A 15009-nucleotide genomic window follows, 5' to 3' on the forward strand; every position below is an offset into this window, starting at 1 on the left:
TAAAAGGCACTCAGCCTCTGCTTTTTGTTCTGCGCGCAAGTCCGATCCTTTTTCACGGGCCATTGAGCCCTGACATAATTGGATAATAAGACTTTACAAAAAAAAGCATATTCATGATGATATTCATTGGTTTGATCACATTTTATTTATTTATTTATTTTTGCGCAGTAAATAGGAGTTTTATTTCATGGATTTGTTTTTCACCTTTTTCTTTAGTTACATCAGCTTTACCTACATGCACAGCTTTACTTAATGATTATCAACAAATACCAACAATCAGTCTTGATTTTTGCCTTGACATTAAAGCAGAGTGTGTTTGTTTGATAATCTGGATGAAACTCAGGCTGCACTAACAATAGTTTAGGAGTTAAAAGATTTGCTTTTATGAGATATTGACTATTGAGTAGTAGGCCAATTGCTGTCGTAGTCTAAGAATAAATCCATGAATAGTCATGGAAGTTAATATAAGAAAACAAAACCAGTGATGACCAGTATTGCAGGGGAATGCAATAGATGAAAGTAGAAGAAATTAACTGTGCTGAACATCATGTTGTGTATATATGAGAACTGTGAATACCAAGTTAATAAACTGAATAATGAGTCACATTGTGTGGCCGTTGTACTGAGGGCATCTGCTGGTTCTGATATACTGTTGTATAGCCTTGTTTTGTGTCTTCTTAAGTGTAGTTTATATTCCATTTGACCGTTTGTGTGAAGGGGACAACATGTTGGAAACTCACTAAACTTGATGCTGAGGGTGTCAGGGTGATACATGAAAGAAAACAGATCCCTTCAAAGTAAAATGGAAATAACCAAAGAAGACAGTTACAGAAAACTTAACATGATATGCAAGACAAGGAAACACAAAAGGACCAAGATCCAAACACACAAACGAGACACATGGAAGCACAAACAGAAACATGGTGAAGACAGTCACTACTACTACTCTTTTCAAACATAAACTTTAAACTAGAAACAATGAACCATGAACAACAGGAAACTAAATATTATCAGAATAATAAGAGAAATCAAAACAGGAATAAAAAATACAGAAATAAAGCACAATAAACATTAAAACATTGGAAGAGGAAAAACCTCAACAGAAACACAAACTTGAATATAATAGGTAAAAATTAAAAACAGGAATCAAGGGCTAAAACTGAAAAAGAGGAGTCAGCTCATTGTTGTTCTAAAGGATTTTCTTGCCTCCACTAACATCGTCAGCAGAAAATCCCCAGACTCATAGTCATATCGAAACAAGTCTTCTAAAGTCTTCTAAAAAAATCACAAACAGAGTCATGTTTTTAAAGATACCTTTAAAAACTGAAAAACTCAAACTGGATTTCAATTTTATATTAAACTGTAAAAAATTCAGCATCACAAGGTTAGCTTCAGATTACTGACCTGAGTTTAACAGTGTATAAGAAAATTGTCAGGCAGACTTATTCCAGCGTCAATTCCTCTTGTTGAGCCTCAGCTCGATTTTTAACCTTGACAGTATTCGTTGTGGGCAAATCTCTTGCAGCACGTCTACAGTGACAGGATATCAGCAGCAGAGGACCAACTGCAAAGAAAAAGGTTTTAGTCAAACTTAAGCCTTCAAAAATTTGGAGACGACTGCAGTGATGCTTCAAACAAGACTTTGATTAACACTGACTCCATTAAGATTTTTAGAGTTAGAGTGAAATGACACCAGTGTTTATATTTTAGCTATTACTGAAAAATAATTATTTTATTATTATTTTTTATATTCTGGTCTCAGAATGGTTCTTTATAAATTTGAAAGGAATGCCAGGATTGCTTTTAATTACTTAAAAGCAAGCATGGACTCTCACGTTTACATTTAAATGTATAATCCAATCAGTGGATCTGAAATTTCAAAAACTCACTTAAAATTTTTGCTTCATCAAAATTATCCACTAAAGTTATCTTACTTACATAGCAGCACCAGCAATGGGCCCTGTACTAGTGTCCCAATCCCTCCAGATCCTAATCGTGCTCCTTTGATTGGCTGATTGTTTCCACATATGACTCCATCCTCACAGCTGCAAATTTGAACTGTCATTTTTTGTGGTTCTGGACAGAAATGTCCCTGCTGATCTTTTACCACTAATTCCACCATGTAGATACCAGGCCCCACGGACTCCTGAGCCCGCAAAATAGCTGCAGTGTCTGTCAGAAATCAAACAGAAATGTGGAACATGTACAGAATTATTAATGTGCACCACTCTTAAAGTACAGCTCAAAACATACAAGTAAAATGCTGATAAAAAAAACAAAACAAAAATGCAAATGGATTTTATCCTCGTGTATGTATAGTGCACAATACAAGTTCTCCCCCTCAGTGTTTGTCCCAGTACCTGTTAACCTTTCCTGCATGTTTCTAGCAAGTTTGTGATTTTGTTTAATTACTCAAGTGACTTTGGACTTTTCATCAGCCAGAATGAAGATCTGTTTTCAGTTTACTTTGCCTATTTTCATGTGTCTGCAACTGAGTGCAAATTTGAAATTTCTCTGATTTATGACAGATTCTGAACTTTCTCAAGTTTGACTAGCTTGCTGCTAGTTTAAAAACATGACCTATTACTCGGTAATAAAATGAATTCTGAAAGATGAAAACAAAGTTGACACAACTAGCTCAAGGTTCATTTTCTATGCTTTTTTTTTCGTATTTATTTATTAAATTGTATTTTTTAACTAGATATATTTTAAATGATTGGAAGTCATCTCCTCACCATTGAGATGCTCCACTTTCCATTGTCCTTTGGTGCCTTCTGGGATGATCTCAAATTTAAAAGGAGGTCCATTAGGATATGCATCCTCATCATTGGCATTCAGAATAACAGTATTCTCTCTGGTGCATATAATATAGGTATTACTGGTCAGGATGGGGCAGTGGTCATTCAAATCTTCAACCTGGATGGCTATGGTACCAGTGCTGTTTTACTAGGCATGTCTGTGATGTGAAAACAGAGATGTTAATATATTAGTCACCAGTTTAACTTCATTTCCACTGATCTTTCCTTTCTTCAGAGACAAGTTCCAGGACTTTCTATCATGACTATGTGCAGGCAGGCAAGAAGAAGGGACCCAAAATGCAGAACTCACGGAGGCAAACTTAACTCAAAATACTCAGCTTTATTGCTGGAAAGATACGGAACAAAAAACTAACTAAACTGGGAATACGGAACAAACTTAACAGGCAGGCAGGCTGGCAAGCAGAACACACAGTGAAAGTGAGGGTACGACGCAATAACGAGCAGGGGAAGACGCAGACACTAAATACCAGAGATGAACAGAGCTAAGAGGAAACAGCTGGGCGACACAGCTGACGCAGATTACACTGACGTGACAGGGAGAGGACAAAGCTGAACGCACTGACATAAGGTACAGACCTACAAAGTAAAACAGGAAGTACATGACAGACACAGAGATCCAGACGAGACACAGAACTTAACAGACGCAGACTCATGAGCAGACATAATAACATAATGGACAGACAGAGGGAACACAGAAAAGTGGGACCAGGGCAGACAGAACAGAAACCTAGCAGATGGCAAATCTTAATGGAAAACACAATTAGAATAAACAAGATCATAATAAAGAAACACAAAACACTGAGTCACCAGACTCAGGACCACAACACTTTCATTCTGTACCTTCTGTAATGCAGAGTACTTTGGCAAAATATGTCCCATTGATCAGGTATGGAGACTCCCTATCAGGTCTCTTGTTGAGTTTGATCTCAGCTGTCTTTGAGTCAATAGTCAGCCAGTTTTCAGGGTCTGAGACTTTGGCATACCTACATCAGAAAGAGCCCACAAGCCAGTTATCATTTTACATAGGAAGAGAAGATGACAATATAGTTCATGTTTCTTATCTAAGCACTGACCTGACATTCTCAGCTACTTTTCCAGTGTCTTCATCTATTGCAGGATAGCTACTAATAACCTCGGCATTGTTGTAGAAGGTTCCTCCCTCTGAGATGGGAATAGCTTTGACCTTGGGATCAAAACGTGGCCCCTCAAGCTGATTCTTTACACTGATTTTGATGGGATAGATTTTAATTTTTACTCTAGAACCAGGTCCTGCATCTCTTGACCCCCTGGCACCACTTGCTCCACTTCTAAAACTTCCATCAAACGGTGGGTTCTAGTTTTTTACAGCTAACTCTAGTTCACCGTTTTGCAGATTCTCACAATTCACAGCCTGTGACACGGCAGACAAGAAGAACATAAGTGAAATGCATATGAGGGACTAGAGGTTACGATCCCTGATAATGCATTATCAGGGAAAATCTTATTATGTTTGATATCTGTCCATAGTTAAATTATTAAAGTGGTTTATTAATTATTAAGTGGTTTGTAAACCGTGTGGAGCCACTCGCATCGGTAATACAAACAAACTTTTACGCTTTATGTTTTAGTCACTGAATCAGCTTCAGATTTAGTCTACTATATTCATGTGATATGTAGTTGACCAAAACTAAAATTATTTAGATGCCTAAATAGTAAAAAAAAAAAAAATGTTTTAGTCAAGACTAAAACTAAATCAAAATTTGCTGTCAAATTTAACATCTTCAGGATTCATGTTGTGTTACATGTGTAAGGAAAAAACGTGGATGTAAACTTGTCCACCTTTACTACCACCACTCTTTGTATCTTCACTCTTGCAACCTTCCCCTCTCATTCACACTCGCATTGTTATGTTTCTAAAAAACATGCTCATGAACATGTCGCATCACTTTTTCTTTAGCAAAAAAGCTGAACTGACACTGAAAAAACTTTGTGCCACTGGACTGCACTTGAAGTTGGTTAGTACCCTTAGCACTTTTATAAATTAAAGCTGCATAAATGTGAAATATACAAGTCTTCTAATAAGATGGTGTTCTTTACAATGATGTCAAGTATTTTAGTAACAATTTTGGTCTCTGAAAGCATAATCATCCAAGAATAATTGCCAGCTTTCAAACTAACCATCAAACTAATTTATTGCCAAAGCTGACAGCAAAAATTAGCAGTGAACCAGCGCCTAAGTCTTTATCAGGATTTCCTCAAACTCTGTTACTTCCTGATTAAAACCAATGATTATCTGAGCATGTCACAGCTTTCACAAACACTATACATCAGAAGCTGTCATTTCTGAAAGCCACATTTTCTAAATATCTTAGAAAACAATCAGAGCATTGTTACACTCACAGGCAAAGCAAAAGCACCAAATTGGGGTCCTATGATTGTTGGTGTTTATAAATAAAAGAGCATAAATCAAAGCTGAGACATAATTCATGTTTCTCTTTCACCATTTTTGGTGCAGGAAGCAGAGACACAACAAAACCTTAAGTTTTGTTGTTGCTGATGCACTAACAGTACATGATCAATTGTATTGGCTTGGCTTCTTTTGGTGCGTTCCTAAGGGCCATTGTTCCTTTCAACCTTTCTACTGGTTTCATTTTTTTTAAATACTGAGTTCTTACTACTTTCTTTTTATTTAGGTTCAAGCTGCTGCTTAGTTTATTGAGTTTGTATTTCTAGTTAGTTCCCTTACTCATTCGCATTATTCCTGCCCTGGACAACAGTTTGTTTTTCTGTTTTCATGTGTTTTGGTTTCTGTATTGAGTTTTTTTTTTTTTTTTATTCCTTTAGTCTTAAAGGAGACTAATTTTTTAAGTGGTTTTTAATAAATATCACAGTATGTTTCACAATGACAAATTATAGAAGCTTAATCTTAACTTTAAGAGAGCCATAAAACATAAGAAGCTTGGTTTGCTTGTGCGACTGGCAGAGATGGGCAGTAACGCGGTAATCTGATTACTTTTTTCAAGTAACGAGTAAAGTAAGGGATTACTATTGCAAAAACGGTAATTAGATTACCGTTACTTTCCCGTAGGAACACTGCGTTACTGCGTTACTAAAACCGTGATTTTTTTCAAGAATGTCTCACGACAGTGACGTAAGCGAGTGCGCCGTTAGCAGTGTTGGGTAAGTTACTTTAAAATAGTAACTTAGTTACATTACTAGTTACTTCTCTCAAAAGTAACTCAGTTACTTCAAGTTACTCGTTACTTTCAAAGTAACTAGTTACTAGGGAAAGTAACTTTGGTTTTACTCAGAATTCTCTTGTTAATGTGTTGCTTCCATAACTTTGCCAGTCTTCTAGCTTGCTTACTTGCCACAAGTGCACTGTGCCACCTACCAATAGAAAGGAAAAGATAATGTGCATATTTTCACGAAAGAAATCCCACGCCTGGACCGTCATTGACTGCTGCCATGATTCTAGCCTACGTCACAGCGGCACGCGCGCCTTTTACATCCAACACAAAAACTGCAGTCGTGGTGCTTTCGATTGTACTCAGAACTTGAAATTCTGCCTTCTGAATAGGAAGATGTAGGTAACACCAGACTGCAGATGAGCTGCATACAGGGCTGGACTGGGACAAATAAATCGTCCCGGGCATTTTGACTAGAGACTGGCCCACCATTATAGGAAAAATCATAAAGCCTTTGGATGAAAACAAACACTGTTGTGACAGTGATGTACACTGTTCTGATGGTATATATGTATCAATCTATCAATTGTTTGTTGTAAGATTCAGATAATTATTTTTTAAAAGCTAGACATTTTAAATGAGAATAAGAAAGAAAAGTATTTCTTTGTGCCCCCCATTCCCTGTTAATGCCCTACATGCCCCCCTGGCAACACTTTGCTAGATCCGCACCTGCACAGTTACCAGCTGTCAGCTACATAAAAAAAGATCCTGGGGTTATTTGTCTCTCAGAAACAGTTCATAACTTCCCTTCAACTCATTCATGTCACCTAAAAGGTAAACCTGTTTCTCCATCACAGCTCTGATGATCCAGTAAGGACATCTCCTGGTTTCATCTTCATGTTTCCCTCTCACCAGATAACCAAACCATATCATGACCAGCAGGTTTACAGCTGTGGCTCCAGCAAACATCAGCTGATACTAGAAATTAATATTAAGTAAATTCTAACAACAGCTGATCAAGCTTAAACGTGCTGCTGTTGTTTAGCGCGACATCCGCTGGTTTCCTCTTTCGGCGCAAAGTGGGCGATAAATAAACAAGAGAGACGATCAGCTGATCATTGATCAGTTTTCATGATTGAAGTAGAAACGGGAGAGGGAGGGGGGAGAATGAAAGAAGAGGCAGCTGTGCAGCAAAGACACAGAATAACTCCAGCTTGGTGCCTTTTTCATTGTAGCTGAATTACGGGACAAACTGTTCCTTTTCACCTCAATACGAAACGCGTAATATTTTCTCTGAATACCAGACAGGATGGTTGGCAACTCTAATAACTTATGAACAAAATAAAGTTCAACATCATTAACTTCATAGCACCACCCAGCTGTATAGAAACTCCGTCATGCTAGCTAGCACGCAGTATGGAAAAAGTCAGAATAACGAAAATAAACTCCACCTAAACTTGGTTCATATCTGACCCAGAGAGACTGCAGGTCATAACTTCTTACCTGAAGTTCAGTTCACACTTGGACCGGCGGCCGCCTCGGGTCTCTTTTCCTTCTGCGTCCCCTTTCCTTCATCCACCTGCTGGCCTCCACCACTTGCTAATGTTACTGAATCTGTCGAAACTCCGCGATAGCCACCACACGAAGTAACGAGTAACGACCCTATCTAAATCCCAGTAACGAGTAACGCGTTCCTGGTTTTGGCATAATAACTAGTTACCGTGCTCGTTACCACAATAATAACGTAGTTACTGTAACGCGTTACTTAATAATAACGCGTTAGTCCCAACACTGGCCGTTAGTGACAACAGCTGTGTTGCAGATCAACAATGGATAACATATCGATTGTGGGAGAGAGTATGAGCATGCAGCGATTAAAGCGTGGAAGTACTGACCTTACTTTGAGTTTGATTCCATAAAAAGTGACAAAAACATTAGCGTCCATCGTGCATGGGAAGAAAACTTCTTTTTACAGCAAAAAAAACCTAAACTTCCAAGCAAGCACCGAGTGTGCTATGATGTAATGGGAAACTCACAGAGAAACTCGCGGATTCTTCAACTGACCGCGGCATACCTGCACCAGGGTAAACCTCCGCCTACCGCAGTCCTGCTTTACAGGTGAAAATAGAGCAACAGGACCGCTGAGTCTTTGACTTTATTTATTTTCTGCTGTGTTTTACTTGCATCTATTTGAAAGAGTGAGTGTAAACACAAAAAATATTTTATTTTATGTGCTGGAATGTGTAGAAAATAGGTTTAAATGTTAAACTAATTTATTCAAGTCAAGAGAATGTTGCATATAATTAAATTTTTGCTTGATGCATGAAGTTAAAAGATTAAAACTAATAAAACAAGTTTTAAAAAGAGACTTTTCCATTTGATTATAATTTGTATGATGGATTATGTAGAAAAAGTAGAATTGGGCTGAAAGCTCTATCGCTTTATCACCTATTCAGGTTGTAAATCGTGTTTTTAAAAAGTAACTAAGTAACTAAGTAATTAATTACTTTTGAAAAAGTAATCAGTAAAGTAACGGGATTACTTTTTTGGGGAAGTAATCAGTAATTAGTTACTGATTACTTTTTTCAAGTAACTTGACCAACACTGGCGACTGGAGACAAACAGGATGCAGTGGATTAAGCAAACTCAACATTTGGGTTCGAGGTAATACTGGGAAATACTGGGTAATACTTGCCTGAAGAGGATCCACCATGTTCAGTGAGGACTTTTGACCTCAACAGTCTTCCACTCCAGCTTATTAATTAACCAAACCCAGCCAACGTTTTAATTCGTTTGAAAGCCTGGCTCTTAGTAAATTAGAAAAGTCAACAAGCAGTTTTAGTTGTTATCTTTTGTCCTCTTGTCTCTTACTCAGTTTCTACTGTCTGATTTCTCAGACTTTTTATCTGCTCAGTTCTGGTAAAATAATTATTGTGATTTTAACATACATACAGATATAGAAAATGACAGCCTCAAAAATGCATTTAATCGATTATTTGACTCAGTAAATGTGAGGCTTCTCTCATTGTTTTTTATCACTCTCTGGATCTCTTCCTGACACATGACATAAAAACATTTTTCCCTGAAAATTGTCTTGGGTTTTACTTTTTCCATCTGAGGAGTTTCAGTCAAATTTAATTTTAGTGAAATTCACATTCCAATTGGCTTTTCTTGGTGTTGTTGCAATAGGATACTTGAAGTGAAGGGAAAAGACTTTGAAGTCTGTTTTACAGCTTTTTCTAGAATTTCTGATCTCACAGAGGTGTTTTGTTTTCTTCTAATATAGTATTCACCATCCTAGGCATAATTACAGCTAAATAAAGACAGTCACGAGAATAAATACTAATCGAGGCCACCTGTTTTCTTCCAAAAGGAGTATTAAAGTTTCGTTTATGTTTGAAGTGATTCTGGTGCTGCTAAAACTGCTAAACCACATGTTATTAAATAGCCCCATTTATCTTCTTTCTTCAGTCTGGGAGAAATTTAGCTGAAAAAGCCGATCAAGCCCATTAAAAAATAAATAAGTAATAAGTAAATAACAAAGTTCAGTTTGTAAAGACATAAAATTCTTTGTTGACTCACCACAAACAAAAGAAGCACAAAACCCATCATAGAAACCTCAGTCATGTCTGGAGAAAAGTCCTGGTCCAGATCAAATGAAGATTATTGAGTCCCTGTAGCGTGTCTGCTAAATGAGGAGACACACACACACAATCCACAGGTAATGTCTTTCTTCTAGTGAAATCAAACTAGTAGTGGGTCCTTTTCAGAGCAGCCAGCGTGACATGCTTGTTATCTGATCATTGCTGGTTTGAATCAGGAAATAAAAAAGTTTGATGAAGAGTGAGGCGTAAGTGCAGTACACTGTCGATTTTGATAGCAAATCAGTGTAGATCTGTGGTTTTATCGTTATCTTTTACTGCATGAAACATGTTCCCAATGCTAACGCTATATAATAATGAATAAATAAACAAGTTTAAAATTTGTTTTGAATTTTGTCTCACCCTTTTTTTACTACCAGATATCAGCCTTAAAAAAAACACCTCACTCCGAGTTCAACCCTGTCCTCACTCCTCATAACTCCTTGTCATGATATGACCTCTTTAAATGACGCAGATCGACTATCCGTACACTTTATCGTAACTCGCCAGCCACGTTGTTATGTACACCTGCTCAGATGCTTTTTACCATTTAACCTCTTTTGCAAACTTCACATTTTCATCCATTTTCTTTTCATCGAGTTTCAAAAGTATTTCAGTGCTGCTTAATAAATAATAATAAATAATAATAAATGAAAAACAGTGCTTGTAAACAACAAATGTTCCCACTGAAACAAAAACAAAAGGAGGGAAACTGAGACTGTTTTGTCGCTTTATATAAAATTCTTTATTATCACAAAAATCCAAACTTAAAAAAAAAAATCAACATAAGCAAGAGATTAAATGAGATTATTGGATCAGAATGTAAAAGTAATGCATCTCTAAGAAACCTTTATATTAAAAGTGCAAATGTGCTCCAGGATGAGCAATAAATAATCTTATTTACACACACACACACACACACACACACACACACACACACACACACACACACACACACACACAGGCTCAGGAGAGGAAAACAAAAACATTCACTGGGACGTCCAGCTGCTGACTCCAAAGCATGGGACCCCGAATAACAGAAAGTAAAACACAAGAACGTAAAGGAATACTCCAGGTAAACTCTTCAGTGCGGAAAGAGTTAGATTCCACTTTATTTCCTGTCAATCTAAGGGTTGGAAAACCTTTAAAACTTTTACAGAAACATTTGATAACTAGCAAAAAAAACACAAAATATGATAAAGAGATTAGTCAGTCAGTTGTGTTTTTTTCTTCTGTTTTTTAGGAAAAGAGAAAAAAAATACATCACTCAGAAGCTGCCTTCTGCTCCATCTATGAAGCATTACTCTCAGGTCCGTTTGAAGGTTTTTAGTGGTTTTAATTCATTTTAAAGTTGACCTTTTTCTATTACTTGAACCTCCAAACTTTTATTCTTCGACTCTGTTAGAGCAGCTTTGCATGATTCACAGTTCAAAATAATCCTTATTTATCAGATACTAGGGGTTGCTTTTCTCCCCTCCCAAACAGTTTTCACCACAGGTAGGTGGAGTTTCTTTGCTCACAGATGACCATATTAAGGATATCCACTCCGTATGACATCACACAGAGCCAAGAACAGAAAAATCTGAAAAAAGGTCCACTTTAAGAGTCTTTGAGGAGCCACCAAGTGGTCCCATACTCCATTAGAGGAGGTCTAACCCCAGTCATACAGACATTTAGACTAATTAGTGACACCCTGGCAACCACTGATCACTAGAGAACCATGAGTATTCCTTGACCAGTTGTCAAAAGGTTGATGGATATGAAAGCGATCACAAAGACGTATACAGTGTTGCACCAAAAATCTCTTTGCAATTGTTTGGCTGCAAGCAGCTTGCCACAGTCACCCATAGGTTAGCATTTTCCATGCAAACTACAGGCGACCACGGCAATATGCTAGCAACCTAAGACATCAGGATGAAGTTTTTAGTGCAGCACCTTCTTTGCAATTGATTTCTCCAAGTGGCTAGCAGGAACCTCCAGCAACCACTCACTCATTTTTCCCTAGCAACCAGAGATTACCAGGGGATCAACAATCAATCTTCAGACCTGTGTGACTGAGGCTGGACAAACATTCAGATGTGTTTTTTTCCTAACATGGATCATATCAAAATTTCTACTTTTTCTTTCCACTGCTGTTTGGAGTCAGCGCGGTGTCAGGGTTTTCAGGTGTGACAGGATAATTTACAGAAAAATAAAAACCTTTCCTAGCCATATTATAGTCTCTGACAGTTGAGTAATCCTTTAACAAATGCAAAGTTTTTGTGTGTTTTCTTGGCTGAACAATGTGCTTCCTTGAGGTTTCGAAGGATGTTTGATGTTGTATTACCCTCTGTGTGCCCAGGATTAATGAGCAGCCACAATCTTTTGCTTAGAACCTTCCAGAATAGAAGACTTCAGTCAAAATGAGTTTGTGGTAAGTTTGTACTGTTTATAAGAAGGAAGGATTCAGTTTCTCTGTTTGTGTCTGTTCTGATTAGTGTATTTGCTGATGATGCTGTGCATCACTGAGGGAATCTGCAGCTAATTAGCTTGTTCACACTCTGCTCTTCTTCTGATTACTGAGGCCATCTGAGAGTTTTTTTCATGGAATTATAGCACAGTGCAGGCTCCAGAGCGAGGTCCTCTGGAGCCAGACTGCTGCGGAGCTCGACCTTGGTGAGTCACAGCACTGATGGCAGCAGCCGGAGATGGAGGTTCTCCCTGGATAGCTTGGTCTCCGCTGGCAAGGCCCTGCACTGAGGTTTGATCTCTGTCATTTGTCTGCTTGGGCCTGGAGGACGAAAGTCGTCTAAAGAGCGAGAGCTGCGAGGGCAAAGATGAGATAATTAACTCTAATTACCTTTCTGTTTATCACATGTAAAGTAGGTTAAGGATTATGCAAAGACTAAAATTAAAAGAATTTGAATGTCTATATTATGATTGAAACTAAACTACGTTTTAGTGAAAAGACTAAAAATAAAACTAAATCAAAATTTGCTGTCAAAGTTAACACTGGTCAACATACTGAGGTTTTTAAAAATGGGATTCAGAACTCTAACCCGGCGTTTTCATACTACTTTCATCTGCACATCTGTTCAGCTGATAGTTTAAACATTTCACATTTGATTTTTTGTCTTTTCTTTCCTTGTGTGTTTACTTTCTTCTATAATTTTTAAAACTATACAGTGAGACACAGGTACAATTTACACTAATGTATGCTCTAAGGCTGATTAGACCTTAAGGTAATGCCATAAAACTTTTCAAGGACTAGAAAGATATATATGTTTTATGTTCCCAACCACTAAAAAATGATATTTGTGCAGTGTCTTCTAGGTTTCAATGGCAGGAGACAGTTTAATGACTGTCTCCTCACAACAACATGGTTTTGGACTGAACCTATGTGGAACCTTTGCTTTCCTGCCCTGTGTGGATTTTTTCTGGCTTTCTCACACAGTCCTTAGTGCTTTGAAAAGGTGTGTTTTTTACACAAAGGTTATACAGTGGGGCAAAAAAGTATTTAGTCAGCCACCGATTGTGCAAGTTCCCCCACTTAAAATGATGACAGAGGTCAGTAATTTGCACCAGAGGTACACTTCAACTGTGAGAGACAGAATGTGAAAAAAAAATCCATGAATCCACATGGTAGGATTTGTAAAGAATTTATTCGTAAACCAGGGTGGAAAATAAGTATTTGGTCACCTCAAACAAGGAGAATCTCTGGCTCTCACAGACCTGTAACGTCTCCTGTAAGAAGCTTTTCTGTCCCCCACTCGTTACCTGTATGAATGGCACGTGTTTGAACTCATCATCTGTATAAAAGACACCTGTCCACAGCCTCAAACAGTCAGACTCCAAACTCCGCCATGGCCAAGACCAAAGAGCTTTCGAAGGACACCAGGAAAAGTATTGTAGACCTGCACCAGACTGGGAAGAGTGAATCTACAATAGGCAAGCAGCTTGGTGTGAAAAAATCAACTGTGGGAGCAATCATCAGAAAATGGAAGACATACAAGACCACTGATAATCTCCCTCGATCTGGGGCTCCACGCAAGATCTCATCCCGTGGGGTCAAAATGATCATGAGAACGGTGAGCAAAGATCCCAGAACCACACGGGGGGACCTGGTGAATGACCTGCAGAGAGCTGGGACCAAAGTAACAAAGGTCACCATCAGTAACACACTACAACGGCAGGGAATCAAATCCCGCAGTGCCAGACGTGTTCCGCTGCTGAAGCCAGTGCATGTCCAGGCCCGTCTGAAGTTTGCCAGAGAGCACATGGATGATACAGCAGAGGATTGGGAGAATGTCATGTGGTCAGATGAAACCAAAGTAGAACTTTTTGCTATAAACTCAACTCGTCGTGTTTGGAGGAAGAAGAATACTGAGTTGCATCCCAAGAACACCATACCTACTGTGAAGCATGGGGGTGGAAACATCATGCTATGGGGCTGTTTTTCTGCCAAGGGGACAGGACGACTGATCCGTGTTAAGGACAGAATGAATGGGGCCATGTATCGTGAGATTTTGAGCCAAAACCTCCTTCCATCAGTGAGAACTTTGAAGATGAAACGAGGCTGGGTCTTCCAACATGACAATGATCCAAAACACACCGCCCGGGCCACAAAGGAGTGGCTCCGTAAGAAGCATTTGAAAGTCCTGGAGTGGCCTAGCCAGTCTCCAGACCTCAGCCCCATAGAAAATCTGTGGCGGGAGTTGAAAGTCCGTGTTGCTCGGCGACAGCCCCAAAACATCACTGCTCTCGAGAAGATCTGCATGGAGGAATGGGCCAAAATACCAGCTACTGTGTGTGCAAACCTGGTAAAGACCTATAGTAAACGTTTGACCTCTGTTATTGCCAACAAAGGTTATGTTACAAAGTATTGAGTTGTATTTTTGTTACTGACCAAATACTTATTTTCCACCCTGGTTTACGAATAAATTCTTTACAAATCCTACCATGTGGATTCATGGATTTTTTTTTTTCACATTCTGTCTCTCACAGTTGAAGTGTACCTCTGGTGCAAATTACTGACCTCTGTCATCATTTTAGGTGGAGGAACTTGCACAATCGGTGGCCGACTAAATACTTTTTTGCCCCACTATAACTGTCGCTTGAAATTCAAACAATGAATGTTAAAAACACATAAAAAAACAGCACCATAGAGGTAATCCCATAGTGAGGAGTGTTGTGCCCATACAGGCAAAATAAAGTTTATTTTCTGAGAGTGTTTTGAAGGCACAGTACAAAGAATATATCCAATGTTCACAGTTATTGTACCTTTTTGTTGGAGCCCGGCTGGTTTTTGGAGTTTCCATCTACCTCCCCGTTGGCTGATGTGGTATATTCATGTGTCTTTTCTTCTTTGATATTGGGCTGCTCACTGATTTCAGCTGCTGGTAA

General features: G+C 38.4%; 1 long non-coding RNA gene across 1 annotated transcript; it reads right to left on the reverse strand.

Annotated features, from left to right (window-relative positions):
- Positions 1-195: 195 nt before the first annotated feature.
- Positions 196-8265, reverse strand: LOC309701645. The gene is made up of 6 exons (XR_014275199.1): positions 7882-8265; positions 3893-4209; positions 3660-3802; positions 2736-2956; positions 1939-2172; positions 196-1564 (listed from the first exon to the last, which is right to left on the reverse strand). It is a non-coding gene; the product is annotated as an uncharacterized lncRNA (long non-coding RNA).
- Between the last annotated feature and the right edge of the window lie 6744 nt (positions 8266-15009).

Source organism: Aulonocara stuartgranti, assembly GCF_965226115.1.
Source record: "Aulonocara stuartgranti genome assembly, chromosome: 23".
NCBI classification, from domain to species: domain Eukaryota; kingdom Metazoa; phylum Chordata; class Actinopteri; order Cichliformes; family Cichlidae; genus Aulonocara; species Aulonocara stuartgranti.